At 33.9% G+C, this 24,959-nt stretch overlaps 1 long non-coding RNA gene and 1 pseudogene across 6 annotated transcripts; one reads left to right on the forward strand and one right to left on the reverse strand.

The window, feature by feature from the left end:
* Positions 1-525: 525 nt before the first annotated feature.
* On the reverse strand, positions 526-16,374 carry LOC113351042 (annotated as a pseudogene).
* LOC113347668 lies at positions 9,454-13,327 on the forward strand. Of its 6 annotated transcripts, none has more exons than XR_003359172.1 (11): positions 9,454-9,663; positions 9,893-9,938; positions 10,045-10,083; positions 10,169-10,244; positions 10,353-10,466; positions 10,640-10,753; positions 10,849-10,927; positions 11,079-11,123; positions 11,713-11,815; positions 12,036-12,088; positions 13,033-13,327. It is a non-coding gene; the product is annotated as an uncharacterized LOC113347668 (long non-coding RNA). The 6 variants fall into 6 exon arrangements; XR_003359169.1 differs by having other exon boundaries at positions 10,169-10,239; XR_003359171.1 differs by having other exon boundaries at positions 10,045-10,075; positions 10,338-10,466.
* Positions 16,375-24,959: the final 8,585 nt, after the last annotated feature.

Consider the following 24,959-nt stretch of genomic DNA (forward strand, 5'->3'; position numbering starts at 1 on the left):
TTCCTATTTCATCATATAATCTTCAATAAAAACACCTATTTTAGCCATGAAGTTATCTTGTGAGTGTGTTTTTGGGATGAGGAGCTAAACCCATTAGCCAAGGCAACGGAGGAAGCCATTGTTCCACATTAATTGGTATAATTCTAATTTTACTATTTATTTGCAATATTATTATTTGATTATTTGCATGGGATTGAATTGAAATATTAGTTCTTATCGAATAGTTGTGAATTAATTTGATGAAGCATGCTGGGTTTTAAATACTTTTGATGTTTTATACTCTTTGATTACAACTATTACTTCAAGAATATATTTGAGGCAAATATTAGAATTATTTTTAAAGATAGAATTGCATGAATATTATTTAGAGTTTACTATTTATTTGGTCAATGGTGGAATCCTAGTCTTGGTATTTTTCTACAAAACTTTGAATTATTTTATTTAGTTGCTTGTTTAATTTAAATCTATAAAAATTGTTTTCTTCACAAGTCTGAAAAGAACCCAGTTTTTACCACTTTTACAACATCATTTGAAAAAAACCATCAGTCTTCTTCTCATACTTGTAATTCTTGCCTTTGGGCTTTCTTCCTTCTTACCCGCTCTCACGCATACCATTTCCATCTTGTTACAATCGATGTGTCTACTTTGAACAACCACACACATCTTCTCTTTTGCCTTAGGGATAAGCCATTCCTTGATGTCATCCTTGGTTTTCCATGTCTACATTGAGCAAACAATTAAATTAGACAACCATGAGATCACTAATAAAATTATTTGAATATATAAATATATCGATTCGGATAAGGTAAACGTACCAAATCAGTCATATAGTGTTGGAGGTATCCGGACCCAATGTAGATACCGGTTTTGGCTGGGAGATTTGTCGTACTACCAACTAAAAAAAACACAAAACCATCATCATAGGGTCGTCCAGATCTTATATGCCCAAATGACGACTCTTCACCAAAGAGTTCAGATTGTCAATGGCTTCACCAGTCTAAGAAAAAGAATTCAGAGTTCTTATCCGTTGGTCGATTTATGTATTGTTTATATGTTTCACCAAAATATCCACTTTTGAAGTGGAAAACAACTTTGGTAAGTCACTTCTCTATGTTCGGTCGAGAGATTATTTTAGGATGTTGGAGAAAATTGAAAGCAAGCAATATCATCCATTCAATTGCAACACTCCTCGATCTGTTCATTTATGGATTTGTAATACTCTCTCTGTTCCTATTCTAAAGGCGGAGTTGTAAAAATTTGTAATCCCATTAGATAGGCAGACTTTCAATTCCAAGATGGGTTTTTCCATATATTACCCTTATTTATTATAGGTAGCTGTCACCACAATTAAGTTAATGTTTTTAGTGTTGGAAATTGTAAAAAAAAAAAGAAAAAAGGATAGAAAAATAGGAAACCAAAAGAAATTCTTATTTTAAGAGAAACTCACTTTTCCGCCTATATAATGGGGACGGAGGGAGTAGTAAGTTTGCTTTCAATACTTAAGAGCAGGGAATGCATGTGGGGCCACTAGATTTTGAAAAACCCTGAAAATAGCCTTGGGTTTAATGAAATATTAATGTCTTGTGGATGTAAATTTATACTGACGCAAATGAAAATACCAAAGCAAGCAGAGTTAGAGTATAATTGTTTGACCCCAGGACTTTTGTGTCCCGGACTCCCGGCACCCTGCCTGCTTTAGAGGATTTGATATTAATCTTAATATTTCCTCGGCTCTGTCCCCGCTTCACAAGATTTAATATTTATCTTAATACTACCTCCGTTTGTGAAAAGAAGAAATTATTACTTTTTCATTTTAACCTCAAAATAGACCAAATTGAAAAAATCATAGTCTCCCTTTTTCATAACGGAGAGAGTATAGCTTGGCCTGTGTTTTGTTTTTCTAAACTTATATTGACTATTCACATTTAAGTGCCACTAGTATGTATTAATCTATAGTTACAATTTGTAATGACAATGCGTAACCAAGTCCTTGAATGGTATTGTTCTAAACCATTAACCATTTGCCTGAAATCGCGCAGCCATGTGCTTATTTGTTGATCTGCACTCGTCCATTAGACTATATGTAACCAAGATGCACCTTACGCTGCACAACCTTCATCCAGTGGGTGCAATCTTTGCTCTTGTTCTTCGTATTTTTTCTTTGCTCTTTAAATTCTCACTTCTTCTGGTAGAGATTCTACCAGGAATTACAGAAAACCTAATGAAACTCGGAGAAGTTCAACTATAAAACTTGCGTATTCTTCTCATTCGCCTACATCTTGTTAACATTTGTATAAATGTTCAGATTTATTAATTTGCTATTTTAGAAACCTGAGTTTAGATCTGTTTATCCTAATTATGTTTGTTATTTCTTGAATGAAGAAAGTTGCTCACATGCAACTGTAATATGAATTAAATAAACGAAATACAAGACACAAAACATAACACAGAAATGATGTGATTCCAGTTTCTCAACATACATGATACGTCAACCAAGTATATGCAAATTCAGAAAAGGAAAAAAGAACCAAGTACTGTATGGCGCCTAAAAAACCGAAAGACCAACTGGAGAACAGAATGATCTGCATGTTGTCTGTATGATTCTATTTTGCCTACACTTGTTGGGAGAGGAGATGCAAGAAGAAAAAAATCAACCAAATGGTAAATAAATAGAAATATGGGCCGAGTAACCATGCAACTAGATGGACAATATACCTCGAGATAATGGTAGGGGAATATAATTATATAAACAGGTGAGAGTGATCAATCTGCATGTTACAATATAAGACCACCCTGAGTTCTCCCGGATCAGTGATGGTCTGCTATGTCAATCTATTCCGTTGATTTGGAGATGTCATGGACAGAGAAGGGTATGCTACATTAGAGAAAGTGAAAGACTAGTAATGACGAAAATAAGTGAAGAGAAAAAGGTCGTAGAACGTTGATGAATTGCTCTTGTAGAAAACAAGGAAAACAGTACCTTGAATCATCGTCTAATAAGAACGAACTGCTGATGTCATAACTCAATCCTCGGTCATCAACACTCTCATACTTGAGATAACCTACCAAACGGATCTGAAAATTATTATGAATTAAGACAGTAAATCAACCAATTCATTGATGCTCACATCCGATGAGACTCTGCCGGGGTGCCGTATCTATCATCCCAGTACATTGTACTAATTATGTATAGCTGTTGTATGCTGAGAACCTGCGAGGCAACAGATAAGAATAAAGAAAACGCTGTCTGTGGAAGAACCAAGACGATGCCAAATTTGCATTGGGTTGAGAGGCTCAGGTGGAAGAGACATACCGGGCAAAATTCTTTCGTGATCTCATTTAATGTCCTATTCGACTTTTGGTGTATGACCTGAATGTTCAAATACCAAAAGTTGATTCTAACGGAAGAAAAAAACATTGAGAAAATGTTTTGAAAATTTGACTAGATAAAAGCGCCATACCAAGTATGCAACTGCCTGTCTGATATGCTTCAGTTCATCCCAAGCCAATCCCGTGTACTGTATTTAATTTATGTCAACGATATGTTTCCACAAAATAATAACCAGTATAAGTAAAGAAGCGATTAGTGTAGTCTCACATCTTCAGTAGCTTCAATGCACCAATGTTCAAACTCGGACAATCCGGTTTTTACATTCTCCCCGTTACTGAATAAGCAACACTCACGACGCAGTAGAAGACTGCAAAAATAAATGTTGTGAAAAATAAAAATAAGTTTGCCTCACTAGACTCCAGGCAAAAGAACGAAGGATTTTGACAACATTTACCTGTTAAAAAGTTGGACGTTTATGAACGAGAATATCTGAGTGAACAATTGCAGACTAAAAATGGAGGAACCTGTAAACAGAGGAAATTTCACATTTTAATTTTCTTTTTTTAAGAAAGCCTTTGTGATAAATTTCACACCAAAATCAGGATTTTTTAACAGCGCAACCTGTGACAGTTTATTTTTCAGTCAGAGATACACCTGTGATAAGTCCTGTAACAGTTATAACTGTTATTAAATTTTGTAATCGTGATAATAATTAGGAATACTAAATTCTTTTATTAATCACAATAATATTTGTTGACAATTTTACAGACAATCACAATTATAATTCAAAGTGACGATTCCACCCAAATATTTCACCACATCTAAAACAACCCCAAAATTACAACACTTTGAATTTTACTTGTCACTAATTTTCCCACATTTGTACAAACTAACAATTATATTTCATTTCTATAAATCAAAATACATTTTTCTTTTTCTTTTTAATTTTCTTAATATTAGAAAACAGGATCAAGACCAAGTCAACAAGTCATGACTTTATAGAAATTTGACTTTGACATATCTGCTTCTTCCGAAGACGATGAAAATTACCAGACTACCCTTATCGGAATAAATGCAATAAAAATTCTGAAGTTTGTGAAAATGACCAGACTACCCTTATCGGAAATAAGTAAAGTAAATATTACAGACTATTAAAATGACCACATTACCCTTAATGGAAAAAAAGAGCAACAAAATATTATGCATGACTACCCTTATCAGAAATAAGTGAAGTAAATATTACAGACTGTGAAAATGACCATATTACCCTTAATGGAAATTAGTGCAATAAATATTATGGAAACTGTGAAAATGACTAGACTACCCTTATCGGAAATAAGTAAAGTAAATATTACAGACTGTGAAAATAACCATACAACGCATATAAGAAATAAGTAAAGAAAATATTACAGTCTGTGAAAATGACCATTTTACCCTTACTGGAAATAAGTGCAATAAATATTATGGAGACTGTGAAAATGACCAGACTACCCTTATCGGAAATAAGTAAAGGAAATATTACACATTTTGAAAACGACCATATTACCCTTACTATGAAAATAACCATATTACCCTTACTAGAAATAAGTGCAATAAATATCATGCAGACTATGAAAATGACTATATTACCCTTACTAGCAATAAGTGCATTAAATATCGTGGAGACTGTGAAAATGACCAAACTACCCTTATCGGAAATAAGTAAAGTAAATATTACGTACTATGAAAATGACTATTTTACCCTTACTGAAATAAGTGTTATAAATATTCTGGAGACTATGAAAATGACCAGACTACCCTTATCGGAAATAAGTAAAGTAAATATTACAGACTGTGAAAATGACCATATTACCCTTACTGGAAATTAGTGCGATAAATATTATTGGGGGTGTGAAAATGACCAGACTACCCTTATTAAAAATAAGTAAAGTTAATATTTCAGACTGTGAAAATGACCATATTATGCTTACTAGAAATTAACGCAATAAACATCGTGGAACTATAAAATGACCAAACTGCCCTTATCAAAAATAAGTCAAGTAAATATTATAGCCTGTGAAAATGACAATTTTACCCTTGCTGGAAATAAGGTAATAAATGTTATGGAGACTGTGAAAATGACCAAACTACCCTTATCGAAAATAAGTAAAGTAAATATTACAAACTATGAAAATGACCAGACCACCGTTATCGGAATGAGTAATGTAAATATTACAGTATGCTAAAATGACCATTTTACCCTTAGGGGAAATAAGTGCAATAAATGTTATGGAGACTGTTAAAATGACCGAACTATCCTTATTGGAAATAAGCGCAATAAATATCACAGAGACGGTGAAAATGACCATACTACCCTTATTGGAAATTAGTGAAATAAATATTATGGAGACGGGGAAATGACCAGACTATCCTTTTCGGAAATAAGTAAAGTAATTATTACAAACTATGAAAATGACCATATTACCCTTAATGGGAATTAGTGCAATACTGTGAAAATGACCAGACTACCCTTATTAAAAATAAGTAAAGTTAATATTTCAGACTGTAAAAATGACCATATTACCCTTACTAGAAATTATGGCAACAAATATCATGGAGACTATAAAAATGACTGAACTGCCCTTATCAAAAATAAGTAAAGTAAATATTATAGTCTGTAAAAATGACCATTTTACCCTTACGGCCGTAAGGATATAATGGTCATTTTCCAGTAAGGGTAAAATGGTCATTTGCACAGTCTATAATATTTAGTTAACTTATTTCCCATAAGGGTAGTCTGGTCATTTTCACTGTCAGGTATATTTACTTTACTTATTTCCGATAAGTGTAGTCTGGTCATTTTCACATTCTCCATAACATTAATTGCACTTATTTCCCCTAAGGGTAAAATGGTCATTTTCACAGACTGTAATATTTACTTTACTCATATCCGAAAAAGGTGGTTTGGTCATTTTCACAGTCTCCATAATATTTATTGCAGTTATTTCCAGTAAGGGTAGTAGGGTCATTTTCATAATCTATGTATAATATTCACTTTACTTATTTACGATATGGATAGTCTGGTCATTTTGACAGTCTCCATAATATTTATTGCACTTATTTTCAGTAAGGGTAAAATAGTTATTTTCACAGTCTGTAATATTTACTTTACTTATTTTTGATAAGGGTAGTCTGGTCATTTTCGCAGTCTCCAAAATATTTATTTGACTAATTTCTAATAAGGGTAGTATGGTCATTTTCACCGTCTGTGTGATATTTATTGCACTTATTTCCAATAACAGTAGTTTGGTCATTTTGACAGTCTCCATAACATTTATTGCACTTATTTCCCCTAAGGGTAAAATGGTCATTTTAGCAGACTGTAATATTTACTTTACTCATATACGATAACGGTGGTCTGGTCATTTTCACAGTCTCCATAATATTTGTTGCACTTATTTCCAGTAAGGGTAGTATGGTCATTTTCACTGTCTGTAATATTCACTTTACTTATTTCCGATAAGGATAGTTTGGTCATTTTGACAGTCTCCATAATATTTATTGTACTTATTTATGGTAAGGGTAAAATAGTCATTTTCACAGTCTGTAATATTTACTTTACTTATTTTTTTTATAAGGGTAGTCTGGTCATTTTCACAGTCTCCATAATATTTATTTCACTAATTTCCAGTAAGGGTAGTATAGTCATTTTCACCGTCTGTGCGATATTTATTGCACTTATTTCCAATAAGGGTAGTATGGTTATTGTCACTATCTCAATGATATTTATTGCACTAATTTCTAGTAAGGGTAATATGGTCATTTTTATTGTTTGTACTATTTACTTTACTTATTTCCGATAAGGGTAATATGGTCATTTCATCTTCAGTTCATCCGAACGAGAAACTCAGGTCTAACTCTAGTAATCGGATATGTTTCGTCTTCAGTTCATCCGAACGGGAAACTCAAGTCTAACTCTAGTAATCTTTGAACTTGTGATGTTCGAATCTGATATATTTCGTGTTCCGTTCATCTGAACGAGAAACTCAGGTCTAACTCTAGTAATCTGATATATTTCGTCTTCAGTTCATCCGAACGAGAAACTCAGGTCTAACTCTAGCAATCTTTGAACCTGTGATTTTCCAATCTGATATATTTCGTATTTAGTTCATCCGAACGAGAAACTAAGGTCTAACTCTAGCAATCTTTGAACTTGTCATGTTTGAATCTGATATATTCGTCTTCAATTCATCCGAACGGGAAACTCAATTTTAACTCTATCAATCTTTGAACCTGTGATGTTCGAATCTGATATATTTCGTCTCCAGTTCATCCGAACGAGAAGATCAAGTCTAACTCTAGCAATCTTTAAACCTATGATGTTCGAATCTGTTATATTTCGTCTCCAGTTCATCCGAACGAGAAGCTCACGTCTGACTCTAGCAATCGTTGAACCTGTGATGTTCGAATCTGATATATTTCGTCTCCAATTCATCCAAACGAGAAACTCAGGTCTGACTCTAGTAATCTTTGAACCTGTGATGTTCAATTCTGATATATTACGTCTCCAGTTCATCCGAACGAGAAACTTAGGTTGAACTTTAGTAACATTTGAACCTGTGATGTTCAATTCTGATATATTTCGTCTCTAGTTCATCCGAACGAGAAACTCAGGTCTAACTACAGTATTCCAATATATTTCGTCTTCAGTTCATCCGAACGAGAAACTCAATTCTAACTCTAGCAATCTTTGAACCTGTGATTTTCCAATCTGATATATTTCGTCTTCAGTTCATCCAAACGAGGAACTAAGGTCTAACTCTAGCAACTTTTGAACTTGTCATGTTTGAATCTGATATATTCGTCTTCAATTCATCCGAACGGGAAACTCAATTTTAACTCTATCAATATTTGAACCTGTGATGTTCGAATCTGATATATTTCGTCTCCAGTTCATCCGAACGAGAAACTCAGGTCTAACTCTAGCAATCTTTGAACCTGTGATGTTCGAATCTGATATATTTCGTCTCCAGTTCATCTGAACGAGAAACTCAGGTCTAACTATAGCAATCTTTGAACCTGTGATGTTCAAATCTGATGTATTTCGTCTCCAGTTCATCCGAAAGAGAAACTCGGGTCTAACTCTAGTAATCTTTGAACCTATGAAGTTCAATTCTGATATATTACGTCTCCAGTTCATCTGAACGAGAAACTTAGGTCTAACTCTAGTACTCTTTGAACCTGTGATGTTCAAATCTGATATATTTCGTCTCCAGTTCATCTGAACGAGAAACTTAGGTCTAACTCTAGTAATCTTTGAACCTGTGATGTTCAATTCTGATATATTTCGTCTCTAGTTCATCCGAACGAGAAACTCAGGTCTAACTCTAGTAATCTGATATATTTCGTCTCCAGTTCATCCGAACGAGAAACTCAAGTCTAACTCTAGCAATCTTTGAACCTGTGATTTTCCAATCTGATATATTTCGTCTTCAGTTCATTTGAACGAGAAACTCAGGTCTAACTCTAGTAATCTGATATATTTCGTCTTCAGTTCATCCGAACGATAAACTCAGGTCTAACTCTAGCAATCTTAGAACCTGTGATTTTCCAATCTGATATATTTCGTCTTCAGTTCATCCGAACGAGAAACTCAGGTCAAACTCTAGCAATCTTTGAACCTGTGATTTTCCAATCTGATATATTTCGTCTTCAGTTCATCCGAACGAGAAACTCGGGTCTAATGATTTCTAAATATATTTTTATATATTTCGGAACTCGTGTTTGTGTTAATGATTTCCAAATATATTTTTCATTCTTATTACTCATTTCTTATACTTCCCAAAGCTTTAAACGATATCACATGGTGCTCCACTTATTATTGAAACCAGAGAATTGTTCATAAATTTTTCTTTTGACACATGGCAAGAAGCTAACCATCAGATATTCTTGGACCAATTACATCGGTGTTATAGGGAATTATCGTCTGGCTATACCACACAATAACTGAGTTAAGGTACTTGTGCGAAACGCACAAATAAGAAATCGCGTGCCTACATCTCCTTGATTAGTTACTCGAGGTAGGTTTTCTTATACTCCACATATCTCTAGAAGAAAGAGAATATCAATCAACCTTATCTCTTTTTCATTCTCCTCTCCTCTGCATCTCACCCTCTCACCTCCCTTTCCTCTCGTTTCTTCGTCCCTGATCACTTTATTGATGAGGTTTTATTTAGTGATTTCGGTGCGTTTATGAGTGGATCTGGTAATTGGTTTTGTCATCAGAGAGTATCTCGATTTTCCGTTCGATTCTCCCATCAAGATAAATTTCTACTCTATATATCTCTTCTGAGGTTTGTTGGATCTTCTCATATTTGTTGAGAAAACAAATCAAGGATTCGCAATTTTTATGTTTCTCCATTTGATTTCATGGAGTTTAAATCATGGGTTTGGTTTTAATTTAAGTTTTATGATCTCAGTTTTGAGTTAGGTTATTATATTTGTGTTTTTCTTAACAGTATTTCATCGTTCAGATCTGAAATTTGTGGGATTTATAATGATTTTGGTTTGTGATTTTTTCAGATATTGAGTAGATTAGTCGAAAGCTGAGAAGCAGGAACAATTAGAGGTTTATTTCTTTGATTGCATAAGTCTGTCTAATTTATTTGTATTTGGTCTCTGAAATGTTTGTTTTTTGTTTTTGTTTTGGGTGATCCATCTCTTGGAATCGGCAGTAAATGCTGCTAATGACTCTTGGGTTTTGAGGTGATATGGTACATTTGACTAATTAGCGTTTTATTTTCTCAAAATCTATGCTACCAGATCATGTTAAGATAACTGTGATTGAATTCCATTCAGGGTTCTGGTGATGATGGTGTGGTGGTGCTGATGAGAAAAAAGAATAATCTGTTTTAGTTGAAAGATCTGAGGTGAGGTTAGTTTAATAAGTGGGTTTTATTTTTCTGGGTTTTAGTTTTCAATTGAAAATTTGTTTTTTTTTTTGTTGATTGGTTTAATTGTGTGTTAGTTTTCTCTTCTGCAGTTTGGCCTCGTACTTTAAGGAAATTGAGGTGTGGAAACAAAAGACAATCTTGAACAGAAGACCAACATAACTGCACATTAAGTAGAGAAAAAGCCTGAAAGTACAGAAAAAAGGGTAAAATTCTTATTGCATTCTTTATTTACTTCAGTAATGGTAGGGCTGCGATGTTGGTGTTGCATGATAATCTTGCAGGCTGTGGTTTAGTCTTGGGACTTGTTGGTTTTAACTTGATTAGGTTATTTGTTTTAAGAAAGAAGTTTCATTCCTAATTATTTTTTTTTTGGCAGGTCATCCTTGGATTTCAGAACTACAATGATATAACAGTACCTACTGATATTCTAATATTTAGGCTCATGAAATCCTGTATGCGCTCATCATATCTATATAAAGTTACATTAAGAGTGAGTACTTTAATATTCTCTAAATTTGCTTTATTATTGATCAAGTCTCATAATTTGGTTTGTCCACTAACCTTGCTTTTCTGGCATTGTCCAAGAAATTGACTGTAGATGAACTCTTTTATCTGAAGGACTAGTTTGCACTGTTAGAACATAACTTTGGGGAATATCTGGACGGTAAGTTGAAGAAAGAAAGAACAGATAGAGCACTTATTTGGTTTATGATTACCGGGTATCCTTTGAAAGATAACACCAATCATTATTGTCCAGCTGGATTGTAAATATGCATATGTTAACTAACGTCTTGTGCTTCTGTAATTTGAATCAGGTGTGGATGAAACAGGACATGATGTTGCACCATAGATGTTACTAAGTAAGTTTGTTTTCTTTCACTTCGTATTTGTGTGCTTACAAGGTGACCAAAATGCCCAGAGTGGTTTAGTGCAATGATATGCTAATAGCGCACTCTTGCAGTGTCATGCTGTGGCTTAGTGCAATGGATCTGCTGTTGTGTGTCTGTAAGAGAGTACGTAAGAGGAGTAGAGCATTAACATGTGTCTGCAGTTAACCATTATTCTTGCTTATGTTCTGCAATTCTCTTTTGCTCATGTAATTCTTCATTCTGCATCCTTTATTTTTTGAGGTATTGGATTTGTCAGTCATGAATATACTTGAAAGTTAGATACGTTATCTATTGGAGACACTGAATATGTTCTTATGGTTTTCATAGTGATACTTGGTATAGTTTAGTAATTGTAGGGCAGTTGATGGGTAATGGCTTTAGTGAATGATGCTATCAATCTCTTGTTAACCCTGGCATGTATTAGAATTATTATCTTTCGCTCACATAATATTAATGTATAGAGTTAATATGATAAGTAGGTATCCTAGATTATGGCTTTCGTATGTTATTATTGTGCAAGATTGATAGAACTGAGAAGTATGTATTGTGTCTATTGCAGGTATCTTGCCTACACCTTCAAGTATGCAATTTTGACCAAGATGGATGTTCTGATCTTGAGCATAAGAGGCCCTAGTTAATTAGATCCTCCTCCAGTTGAGAAGGTAAACATTTCATGGACTTGGTAGTTGGTCGCTTAAAATTATATAATTATCTTTTCAGAAAAACCTTGATAAACTTGGTTGCTTGTATCGATTTCCGTTGTGTCAGACATTGTTCGATATTATTTACTCTTGCTTGTATAAGTTATCTCTAAAACTAATTTATTTACTCTTGCTTGTATAAGTTATCTCTAAAACTAAATGCATTGATTGTTATTTGCAGGAAGTAGTGGATACTCTTATTTGTATGAGAGACTTTGGCACGCAGGAATTATAGTAAGTTCATAGATTACTAATTTTGAATACAATGCATTCTATGAGGGAAGTTGTTTTATGGCTCACGTGTTTTCTTGTTTAAGTTTTATTCACTGAATATATGGGGATTAGTTTGGTTGCTTCATTAGGTTACAGAACTTATTCTTTTCAAAGTTCAATGTAGTTTAATTTATATTTTTGCCCAATTCATAGCTGAAGTAAGGTGCCATAGCATGCAGCCATACATAATAGAGAGTAATTGTAAATGTCTTCCAAAAACCTTGTGGTTTACTTTTTGCCAAGAATGTCGTATTTAAGGTTTTGAGAGTCCAATATTTTTTCGTGTTAGCTGAAGCAATAGTTCAGAAGTAAAGATTAAATTTTACAAGTACATATATAAGTAGCTGTTACCATGTGTGTTTGAGTTTTAAGGGACCTCTTTTCACGTTATTGTAAAGTACAAGAAGTTGCAGTAATCCTTGTCCCTTTTGCTAATTCGCATCTATTTGATTTCAGTATTGGATCAGTCACTTGTAAATACCTACGACAGCCTACCTCTTTTCCCTTTTCCTCTAGATATTAACCGAATGAGTTTCCATTTGCTTATGAATCAATTGTAGTGCCGGCCTGCAACAGGAATTCAGGTTCAAAATGGCCTGCAATATATATATATATATATATATAATTTTTTTTTTGCCTCTTGACCACTGAACTCATAATGTAGGATAGAAATAATGAACACCAATCATGTTCATCTACATACCCCTATTATTTATTCTTGGTGGTGCTATAGCATATTATTGTTCCTGATATTCATTTATTAGAAGTAGTTGATATGAGCTTCACATCTAGTGGTGGTCATTCTGCTTCACATCTAGTAGTAGTGAAGCAGCATTTAAAGAGCACATCTGTCTGTTGTTTGCGTCATTAACTAATATCTATGCTCAATTTTTATTGTTGGACAGGTCAGGAGTGCTAGATGCCAATGCTGAAACTGGTGCATCCAAAGAGAACTAAGTGCTTTTGTTCTTGATCTTGGTTGTGCTCTTCAGGTATTTCCACTCCAAATCTTAGGTGTTTGAGCTTTGGAGTTGAGCATCCAGCTGCTTAAGTTTACATTTGTCATGCCTGTAACCTATATTCTTGTACCAACTAAGCAGGTGGAGAGGATTTTGTTTTTGTCCGAGAGTACTTGAATAAGATTAAATTGTTTTTGGGTAGATTTCATAATGATAATGAATAGAAGTATTCCTTCGTATTTGTGTTTTCGTAATGAATATATGGATGGAATGATGGTGGATGGGTTGCATATTGAAAAGAATAAACTGCAATTGTGGTTGTATTTCAGGCCTGTAAACTGAAAGTGCAGGTCTACGATAATGACCTGTAAGCTCGAAGTCCAGGTCCATCAAAATGATATGGGCTACCCTTTTTTTTTTTGATTGTAACAGAGAGAATTGTCACGGTTATAACTATGACATAAATTATGAAGAAAAAATAACACGCGTCATCATCTTACCGTTGTTACAATTGAGAGTGACAATTTAATCGCTACAAAGCGGTGACAAAAAGACGACACGTGTATGTTACAAATTAATGGCAACACTAATATGTGTTACTCTAACCGTGACAAAAAAGGACACGTGTCGCTGGGGCAATCTTTGCAAGGTTTAGTAACAGTTATAAGTATTCTTGTAAATGTGACTCTTTAAGACACGTGTCATACTCTGAATTGTGGTTAATAGAGAGTAACAGTAAAAACCGTTAAGATAAATGTGACAAATATGACACGTGTCGCTCTCATAAAATTAGGTCAATTGTGGCTATTAATTATGGTAACGCTTTTCATCTGTGACTGTATCTTCCTTTTGTCACAGATAAAACCGTTACAAAACACCATCACAATTATTAATAACGGCCAGAACCGTTACAAATTATATAAGTAACAAGTTCAACCTGTGACAAAATCCTGGAAATGGTGTAGTCTCACGAGCCTTTAATGTCTTTAAGTAGTTATCCAGATTTTTCACGATGCTTTTCCAGTGAGATTGTGAGCGTGATCCTTTTACCACACTTCCACAGAATGTCTTAGGAGCCTGTGTTAAATTCAGATAAGATTAAACACCCTAGCTTGATATACTCACATCACCTATCAAACACGAGTAACAGGTAGGTGTATCACAAAGCAAAATTAAAATATGTCAATCTTTCCTGCAAGATGTTAGAAAAAACTCCATAAACTAAAAGTCTTAATAATTTTAAAACAATACATGCAGGTTAATGTGGGAAATAAGCTACCTGTATGCACAATCCAAGCAATGGAGTGATCTTTTTCTTTAAATTATCTCTGATCGTACTATAATGCTTCTCAAGGAGCGCTGTTAGCTGTTGCTTGAGTAGTAAAGCTGGATATTTGGCTTCGACTTGGCGCAAGTCATCCAGTTCACCAAGCAAATGACCATTAAGAAATGAGAACTCCGCACTTTGTGGAGACGCTTGAAGTCCCTAAATGACAAATATAGAGATTAAAACTATGCATATAAGAAAAAAAACTAAGAGGGCTCATATGTAGATAAAGTGTGCTGTGTTTACTTGAGACATCCTGCCAAAAAGAGAAGCGGATGTTGCTCTTCGTCTTTGAGGAGTCATGCTAGCAGCACCACTTTCTTTCAGCGTATGTTGGAGAATCAGTAATAATGTGGATGAATTAGACAACCAATAGGACAGAGCATCATTATTATCTAGGACCTGTGCATGAGATTGGAATATAATCCGTGCATCAATTGGAATTATTTTCCAAACCAATTCATTTCCAGTACGTATAGAAGATATGGTTACCTCACTCGCCGAGCCAATTGTTTGAATAATACGATCGAAGACAGTGGTTCTTTCCACTTCAAATAACCTCCACTGAAGAAGACTTTTGTATACGATCACAAGCAGCAACAGGTATACTACCAGAGAATCCGGGGTCTTGCGATATACATTTTATCAGTAAATCTTGGTTCTCCTGTACCTCAAAGGAGTCAATGAAGGAAAATTAACTACAATGAGGGGCATCTAACGTATCAGCAAGAAAATATCAGCATAATAGGCGCATCATACCTGCTGCTTCTCATTAAGAGATTTTTGTGGCATTTCGGTTTCAGGCTCTCCAGAATTAGATGCAACAAGACTCATATCCTGTGGCTTTATCCAAAATTAAGAGCATTGGTTATGTACAACCTCATTGACTAAGCTTGGTGTAGCAATATCACAAAGTACTGTTTATATATCACCGACAGAATAAGGGTTGTTAATTATCTAGAAGGAGCCAAAGAAACTCTAGATAGTATGTTTACTATACTGCAAATGTCATAAGTTTTATGTACCTGAATTATTGTTGTCTTTTGTCGGGTAGCTAAAGGGTTATTAGTTGGTGAAATTACCAATGCTTGCTGACGAAGTACTCCGTTTTCTGACTCAACATTGGAAAGTCTCTCTTCAAACCTAATCGCAGTAAAGAAATGCATGATTAAATATAGCAAACTGCATGTAAATACGATACTTCCAATAGGCAAAATACAGTGTGTAGATGTTATATTAGTTCCAAACCTCTGAAAACAATCTTGAAGTTCCTTAACTCTATGATCTACTTCTTCAAACTTTTTCATCAGTTCTTCATTTTTCTCTTGAGAAATAGCGAAATCTTGTTTGGCTTCTTCTGCTATCTTCCTCTCCGAAAGCAGCAAATTAAGGCTGGACAAATTCGACGAAGACATAAATTGCAACCAATGCTTAATTTAAAGGAAGATAAACCTAATGCTTTTTAATATAAGTACAAAGTTTCACTATTTACATGTAACTCAGCTACTTAATATTGAAATTGGTAGATACCTATGACTCTACTCATGATTCAGGCAGATTATTTTATGATATAACTGGGGATGGAGATCCCAGTAGACAGTAGTAATATATAAACTTTTTAACCAAAACCCTAATTAAATAGTATTACGGTGAATGTTTCAGATGAACTACAAGTGAGGGGTATTTACCTTCAAGCTATCAACCTCGGACGTTAATGAACCGATCTTCTCAGTATCTTGAACTAAGACAGTAGTCACTTTAATCACGGGAGGAGCTTCTTCAATAGCCTCTCGATCTGCCTCTCTTTCCTTGATAACCTTGGCGATCGCTTCGTATACAGAACCAATCATCATTCCCACCAGATATCTAATATCGTCCTTGATAGACTTTTCGTATAGAAACCCGTTTACTAGTATGATTATGCTAAAAGAGATTATAAACGCAATTGCATAACTAGTCATTTTCCTCTAGTTCTTTTTGTCGTGTGTGGGAAAATCTGTCAAGCATGTGAATGGCACATGCACAATACAGGTATTACGACTCAAAGTGTGACCAAGCGTGTGAATGGCACGCATGAAAAATAAATTGTAAGAAATAACTTACATTTTTTCTCAAATCGGAGTTGGGCTCGGAGAAATTAGGTCCGTGAATAACAAAGAAATTAGGTTAGAGATGAAGTTAGGGTTTGTTTTTTCTTCGTTATAGAGACGTTAAGAACTGAGAAAGATTAGGGTTCTTAATTTGAAGATTTGAGAAAGACGTGAGGGTGTTGTTGTTTTTTGTTCCTTAGAGGATTTGAGAGAGACGAAAGGATTTGAGAAGGGGAAAGCGAGTTGAGAAAGTGATAAGGAAGAGAGAGAAGAGGATAACGAAGACAAAGAAAATAAAAGGAAACGTTTAACAGGTGAGTTTGGTCCATCAAAAAAATGGACGATTGAAATTTGGGTTGATGATCTCGTACAAGTAAAAGGAAAGTTTAACGATTGAGGTTTTTCCAAAAACATGGACGATTGACATTTAGCCGTCTCCGGTTAACAGATAATCACAGATGGACTTGAGTTTCTCATTTCGATAAACTAAAGATTTGAAATATCATATTTTACCATTTCAGGTTCAGAGATAAATACAAATGGACTTGGGTTTCTCATTTCGACGATCACTAGAGTTAGACCTGAGTTTATGATTCAGATTAACTAAAGATAAAATATATCAGAATTGAACATCCCGGGTTAAAAGATTACTAGAGTAAGACCTGAGTTTCAAAGATTACTAGAGAAAAACCTGAGTTTCTGATTCGTAGTCTCCATGATATTTATTGCACTTATTTCTGGTAAGGGTAATATGGTCATTTTCAGTCTGTACTATTTACTATACTTATTTTTGATAAGGGTAGTTTGGTCATTTCATTTTCTCCATGATATTTATTGCACTTTTCTAGTAAGGGTAATATGGTTATTTTCAAAATGTGTAATATTTTCTTTACTTATTTCCCATAAGGGTAGTCTGGTCATTGACACGGGTTCAAAGATTACTAGAGTTAGACCATAGTTTCTCGTTCGGATGATCTGGAGATGAAATTTATCAGAATCGAACATCACAGGTTCAAAGATTACTAGAGTTGGACCAGAGTTTCTTGTTCGAATGAACTGGAGATGAAATATATCATAATCGAACATCACAGGTTCAAAGATTACTAGAGTTGGACCTAAGTTTCTCGTTCGGATGAACTGGAGACGAAATATATCATAATCGAACATCACATGTTCAAAGATTACTAGAGTTAGACCTAAGTTTCTCCTTCGGATGAACTAGAACCGAAATATATCATAATTGAACATCACAGGTTCAAAGATTACTAGAGTTAGAACAAAATTTCACGTTCGGATGAACTGGAAACGAAATATATCAGAATTGAATAACACAGGTTCAAAGATTACTAGAGTTAGACCTGAGTTTCTCGTTCGGATAAACTAACGACGAAATATATCAGAATCGAACATCTCAGGTTTAAAGATTACTAGAATTAGACCTGAGTTTCTCATTCGGATGAACTGAAGATAAAATATATCATAATGGAACATCACAGAATCAAAGATTATTAGAGTTAGACCATAGTTTCTCGTTCGGATGATCTAGAGAAGAAATTTATCAGAATCGAACATCACAGGTTCAAAGATTACTAGAGTTAGACCTGAGTTTCTCGTTCGGATGAACTGGAGACGAAATATATCATAATCGAACATCATAGGTTCAAAGATTACTAGAGTTAGACCTAAGTTTCTCGTTCGGATGAACTGGAGACGAAATATATCAGAATTGAACATCACAGGTTCAAAGATTACTAGAGTTAGAACTGAGTTTCTCGTTCGGATGAACTGGAAATGAAATATATCAGAATTGAACAACACAGGTTCAAAGATTACTAGAGTTAGACCTGAGTTTCTCGTTCGGATAAAATGAATACGAAATATATCAGAATCGAACATCTCAGGTTCAAAGATTACTAGAGTTAGACCTGAGTTTCTCGTTCGGATTAACTGAAGATAAAATTTATCAGAATGTAACATCACAGGTTCAAAGATTACTAGAGTTAGACCTGAGTTTCTCGTTCGGATGAATTGGAGACGAAATATATCAGAATTGAACATCACAGGTACAAAGATTACTAGAGTTAGACTTGAGTTTCTCATTCGGATGAACTGAAGACGAAATATATCATAATTGAACATCACAGGTTCAAAGATTAGTAGAATTTGACCAAAGTTTTCTCGTTCGGATGAACTGAAGACGAAATATATCAGAATTGAATATCACGGGTTCAAAGATTACTAGAGTTAGACCAGAGTTTCTCGTTCGGATGAACTGGAGACGAAATGTATTAGAATCGAACATCACAGGTTCAAAGATTACTAGAGTTAGACAAGAGTTTCTCGTTTGGATGAACTGGGGATAAAATATATCAGAATTGAACATCACAGGTACAAAGATTACTAGAGTTAGACTTGAGTTTCTCGTTCGGATGAACTGAAGACGAAATATATCAGAATCGAACATCACAGGTTCAAAGATTACTAAAGTTAGACCAAAGTTTCTCGTTCGGATGAAGTAAAGACGAAATATATCAGAATTGAACATCACAGGTTCAAAGATTACTAGAATTAGACCTGAGTTTCTCGTTCGGATGAACTAGAGACGAAATATATCAGAATCGAACATCACAAGTTCAAAGATTACTGGAGTTAGACCGGAGTTTCTCGTTCGGATGAACTGGTGACGAGATATATCAGAATTGAACATCACAGGTACAAATATTACTAGAGTTAGACCTGAGTTTCTCGTTCGGAAGAACTGAAGCCGAAATATATCAGAATCGAACATCACAGGTTCAAAGATTAATAGAGTTAGACCAAATTTTCTCGTTCATATGAACTGAAGACAAAATATATCAAAATCGAATATCACAGGTTCAAGGATTACTAGAGTTAGACCAAAGTTTCTCTTTCGGAAGAACTGAAGACGAAATATATCAGAATTTCACATCACAGTTTCAAAGATTACTAGAGTTAGACCTGAGTTTCTCGTTCGGATGAACTGGAGACGAAATATATCAGAATCGAACATCACAGGTTCAAATATTACTAGAGTTAGACCTGAGTTTCTCATTCGGATGAAATGGAGACGAAATATGTCAGAATTGAACATCACAGGTACAGAAATTACTAGAGTAAGACCTGAGTTTCTCGTTCGGATGAACAGAAGACGAAATATATGAGAATCGAACATCACAGGTTCAAAGATTACTAGAGTTAGGCCAAAGTTTCTCGTTCGTATGAACTGAAGATGAAATATATCAGAATTGAACATCACAGGTTCGAAGATTACTAGAGTTAGACATGTGTTTCTCGTTCGGATATAAACTGAATACGAAATATATCAGAATCGAACATCTCAGGTTCAAAGATTACTAGAGTTAGACCTGAGTTTCTCGTTCGGATGAACTGAAGATGAAATATATCAGAATGTAACATCACAGGTTCAAAGATTACTAGAGTTAGACCTAAGTTTCTCGTTCGGATGAAATGGAGACGAAATATATCAGAATTGAACATCACAGGTATAAAGATTACTAGAGTTAGACCTGATTTTCTCGTTCGGATGAACTGAAGACGAAATATATCAGAATCGAACATCATAGGTTCAAAGATTATTAGAGTTAGACCAAAGTTTTTCGTTCAGATGAACTGAAGACGAAATATATAAAAATTGCACATCACAGGTTCAAAGATTACTAGAGTTAGACCTGAGTTTCTCGTTCTGATGAACTGGAGAAAAATATATCAGAATCAAACATCACAGGTTCAAAGATTACTAGAGTTAGACCTGAGTTTCTCGTTCGGATGAACTGGAGACGAAATATATCATAATTGAACATCACATGTTCAAAGATTATTAGAGTTAGATCATAGTTTCTCGATCGGATGAACCAGAGACGAAAAATATCAGAATCGAACATCACTGGTTCAAAGATTATTAGAGTTAGACCTGAGTTTCTCGTTCGGATGAACTCGAGACAAAATATATCAGAATCGAACATCACAGCTTTAAAGATTACTAGAGTTAGACCTGAGTTTCTCGTTCGGAAACTGAAGACGAAATATATTTGAATGGAAATCGCAGGTTCAAAGATTACTAGAGTTAGACTTGAGTTTCTCGTTTGGATGAACTGGAAACGAAATATACCAGAATTGAACAACACATGTTCAAAGTTTACTAGAGTTAGACCTGAGTTTCTCGTTCGGATAAACTGAATAACAAAATATATCATAATCGAACATCTCAGCTTCAAAGATTACTAGAGTTAGACTACGCTTAACAGAAATAAGTAAAGTAAATATTTCTTCCATGAAAATGACCATATTACCCTTATTGGCAATAAGTACAGTAAATATTATGGAAATTGTGAAAATGACCAGGCTACCCTTATCGGAAATAAGTAATGTAAATATTACAGACAGTGAAAATGGCCATATTACCCTTAATGGAAATTAATTCAACTAATATTGTGAAGACTGTGAAAATGACCAGTACCCTTATTGCAAATAAGGAATGTAAATATTACAGACTGTAAAAATGACCATATTACCCTTACTAGAAATTTATGCAATAAATATTACGGAGATTATGAAAATGACCAGACTATCCTTATCAAAAATAAGTAAAGTAAATATTACAGACTGTGAAAATGACCATATTACCCTTACGAGAAATAAGTGTAATAAATATTATGAAGACTGTGAAAATGATTAGACTACCCTTATCATAAATAAGTAAAGTAAATATTACATATTGTAAAAATGACCATATTACCCTTACTAGAAATTTGAGAAATAAATAAATATTATGGAGACTGTCAAAATGACAAAACTATCCTTATTGAATATAAGTAAAGTAACCATACTACCCTTACTGGAAATTAGTGAAATAAATATTATGGAGACTGTGAAAATGCCCAGACTGCCCTTATAGAAAATAAGTAAAGTAATTATTACAAACTGTGAAAATGACCATATTGGCGTTACTGAAAATTACTGCAATACATATAATGGAGACTGTGAAAATGACCATATTGGCCTTACTGAAAAGGGTAATATGATCATTTTCACAATCTGTAATATTTACTTTACTTATTTACGATCAGGATAGGCTAGTCATTTTCACAGTCTCCATAATATTTATTGCACTAATTTCTATTAAGGGTAATATAGTCATTTTCACAGTTTGTAATATTTACTTACTTATTTCGATAAGGGAAGTCTGGTCATTTTCACAGTCTCCATAACATTTATTGCACTTATTTCCATTAAGGTAAAATGGTCATTTTCACATACTATAATATTTACTTTACTTATTTTTGATAAGGGCAGTTCAATCATTTTTATACTCTCCATGATATTTGTTGTAATAATTTTAGTAAGGGTAATATGGTCATTTCACAGTCTGACATATTAACTTTACTTATTTTTAATAAGGGTAGTCTGGTCAATTTCACAGTATTGCACAAATTTCCATTAACGGAAATATGGTCATTTTCACAGTTTGTAATATTTACTTTACTTATTTACGGTAAGGATAGTCTGGTCATTTTCACAGTCTCCATAATATTTATTGCACTAATTTCCATTAATGGTAATATGGTCATTTTCATAGTTTGTAATATTTACTTTACTTATTTCCGATAAGGGTAGTTTGGTCATTTTCACAGTCTCCATAACATTTATTAACCTTATTTTCAGTAAGGGTAAAATGGTCATTTTCAAAGATTATAATATTTACTTGACTTATTTTGATAAGAGCAGTTTGGTCATTTTGTAGTCTCCATGATGTTTATTGCATTAATTTCTAGTAAGGGTAATATGGTCATTTTCACAATCTGAAATATTAACTTTGCTTATTTTTAATAAGGGTTGTCTGGTCATTTTCACACTCTCAATAATATTTATTACACTAATTTCCAGTAAGGGTAGTATGGTCATTTTCACCGTTTGTGTAATATTTATTGCACTTATTTCCAATAAGGGTAGTCTGGTCATTTTCACAGTCTCCATAATATTTATTGCATATGTTTCCAATAAGGGTAAAGTGGTCATTTTCATAGTCTGTAATATTTACTTTACTTATTTTTGATAAGCATAGTTTGGTCATTTTCATAGTCTCCATGATAGTTATTGCATTTATTTCTAGTAAGGGTATTATGGTTATTTTCACAGTCTGTAATATTTACTTTACTTATTTCTGATAAGGGTAGTCTGGTCATTTTCATAGTCTCCAGAATATTTATTACACTTATTTTCAGTAAGGGTAAAATAGTCATTTCCATAGTAGGTAATATTTACTTTACTTATTTATGATAAGGGTGGTTTGGTCATTTTCAAAGTCTCCATGATATTTATTGCACTTATTTCTAGTAAGGGTAATATAATCATTTTCATAATCTCCATGATATTTATTGCACTTATTTCTAGTAAGGGTAACATGGTCATTTTCATAGTAAGGCAATATGGTCGTTTTCAAAATGTGTAGTATTTCCTTTACTTATTTCCAATAAGGGTAGTCTGGTCATTTTCACAGTTTCATAATATTTATTGCACTTATTTCCAATAGGGTAAAATGGTCATTTTCACAGTCTATAATATTTTCTTTACTTATTTCTTATAATGGTTGTATGGTTATTTTCACAGTCTGTAATATTTACTTTACTTATCCCCGATAGGATATTCTGGTCATTTCCACAGTTTCCATAATATTTATTGCACTAATTTCCATTAAGGGTAATATGGTCATTTTCATAGTCTGTAATACTTACTTTACTTATTTCTGATATAAGGGCAGTCTGATAATTTTCACAGTCTGCATAATATTTAGTTGCACTTTTTTCCATTAAAGGTAATATAGTAAAATAGTAAGGGTAAAATAGTCATTTTCATAGTCTGTAATATTTACTTTTACTTGTTTCTGATAAGGGTAGTCTGGTCATTTCACAATCTTTGGAATTTTTATTGCACTTATTCTGATAAGGGTGGTTTGGTGATTCTCACCGTATTCGGAAGAAGCAGATATGTCAAAATCAAATTTCTATAAAGTCATGACTTGTTGACTTGGTCTTGATCCTGTTTTCTAATATTAGAAAATTAAAAAGAAAAAGAAAAATGTATTTTGATTTATAGAAATGAAATATAATTGTTAGTTTGTACGAATGTGGGAAAATTAGTGACAAGTAAAATTGAAAGTGTTATAAATTTGGGGTTGTTTTAGATGTGGTGAAATATTTGGATGGAATCATCACTTTGAATTAAAATTGTGATTGTCTGTAAAATTGTCAACAAATATTATTGTGACTAATAAAAGAATTTAATATTCCTAATTATTATCAAGAATACAAAATTTAATAACAGTTATAACTGTTGTAGGACTTGTCACGGATGTTTCCGTGACTGAAAAATAAGCTGTGACAGGTCGCACTGTTACAAAATCCTGGTTTTGGTATAGTTAATGAACATGTACACCCAAACAAAACGAAGGCAAAATACTCCTTTTCAAAGATCAAAACACAGTAATTAAGATCCTCCTTTAGAAACTCTAAATCAGTTGTAAGAACCATGTTTTGCATTTCCTTGTTATTTCGTCCATTGTATTCTGTATCCAAGTTATATGCTGCAAATTCTGCAGCTTTTCATGTTCTTATGCAAAATACTCCTTTTCAAGTCACCATGTACACGGTTCCCACAATTTTCCCATACACTACCACATGATATATGAACCAAGTGGAATCCTGCAAAGCATCCTACGTCTATTATTGCATTCTTTATCTTTCCAGCACATCCATTTACCTATAACAAACCTTACCTAGAGGAAAGAGTCTTCATATGAATATAGTAAGTTTCAAACACGGAAACAGAATTTTGTTTGTGAATCAGATAAAGTAACATATTTACACGATCCCAATTTGAGCCAAATCTCGGGAAACACAGATGAACTCTAGTTTTTATTTGTAGAAACACAATAAAGTTGCAAACGTGTCGCCATAATTGAGAATAAAAACAAACCCTAAATTGATTTACATTACTAATCATAAGAATCTCTCTAAACATAACGTACTTCAAAACCCTCAAAGGAAAATTTACCGAGAAGCGTCGTGATATGAAAAAGTATTAGAGCAAAGTGGCTGGGGAAAACATTAGAGGACAGAGGAGTGAGGAGGAAGAGCCGTCGAAGATCGGAGGAATAGATGCGTACCTCAGTACCTGATAATCCTGGGTTTATTCCATAAATACTTCTGAGTGTAGTAGCTGAAAGGAAGGAAACCGAAATCAATGGCCATTCTTGATTGCTCGTAGCTAGGAAACCGAGTCATACTACACCTTGATCCAATGGGTACAATTCTTAGCGTAAGTGGTGTAAATGTGAAAGCTGCATTCTACCATCAACACATGAAATAGGGCGCACTACCATCAGCTGCATTCAACGATAAAGCAAGACAGTGCTGGAA

The sequence above is a fragment of the Papaver somniferum genome, chromosome 2 (genome assembly GCF_003573695.1).
Source record: "Papaver somniferum cultivar HN1 chromosome 2, ASM357369v1, whole genome shotgun sequence".
Classification (NCBI taxonomy): Eukaryota; Viridiplantae; Streptophyta; class Magnoliopsida; order Ranunculales; family Papaveraceae; genus Papaver; species Papaver somniferum.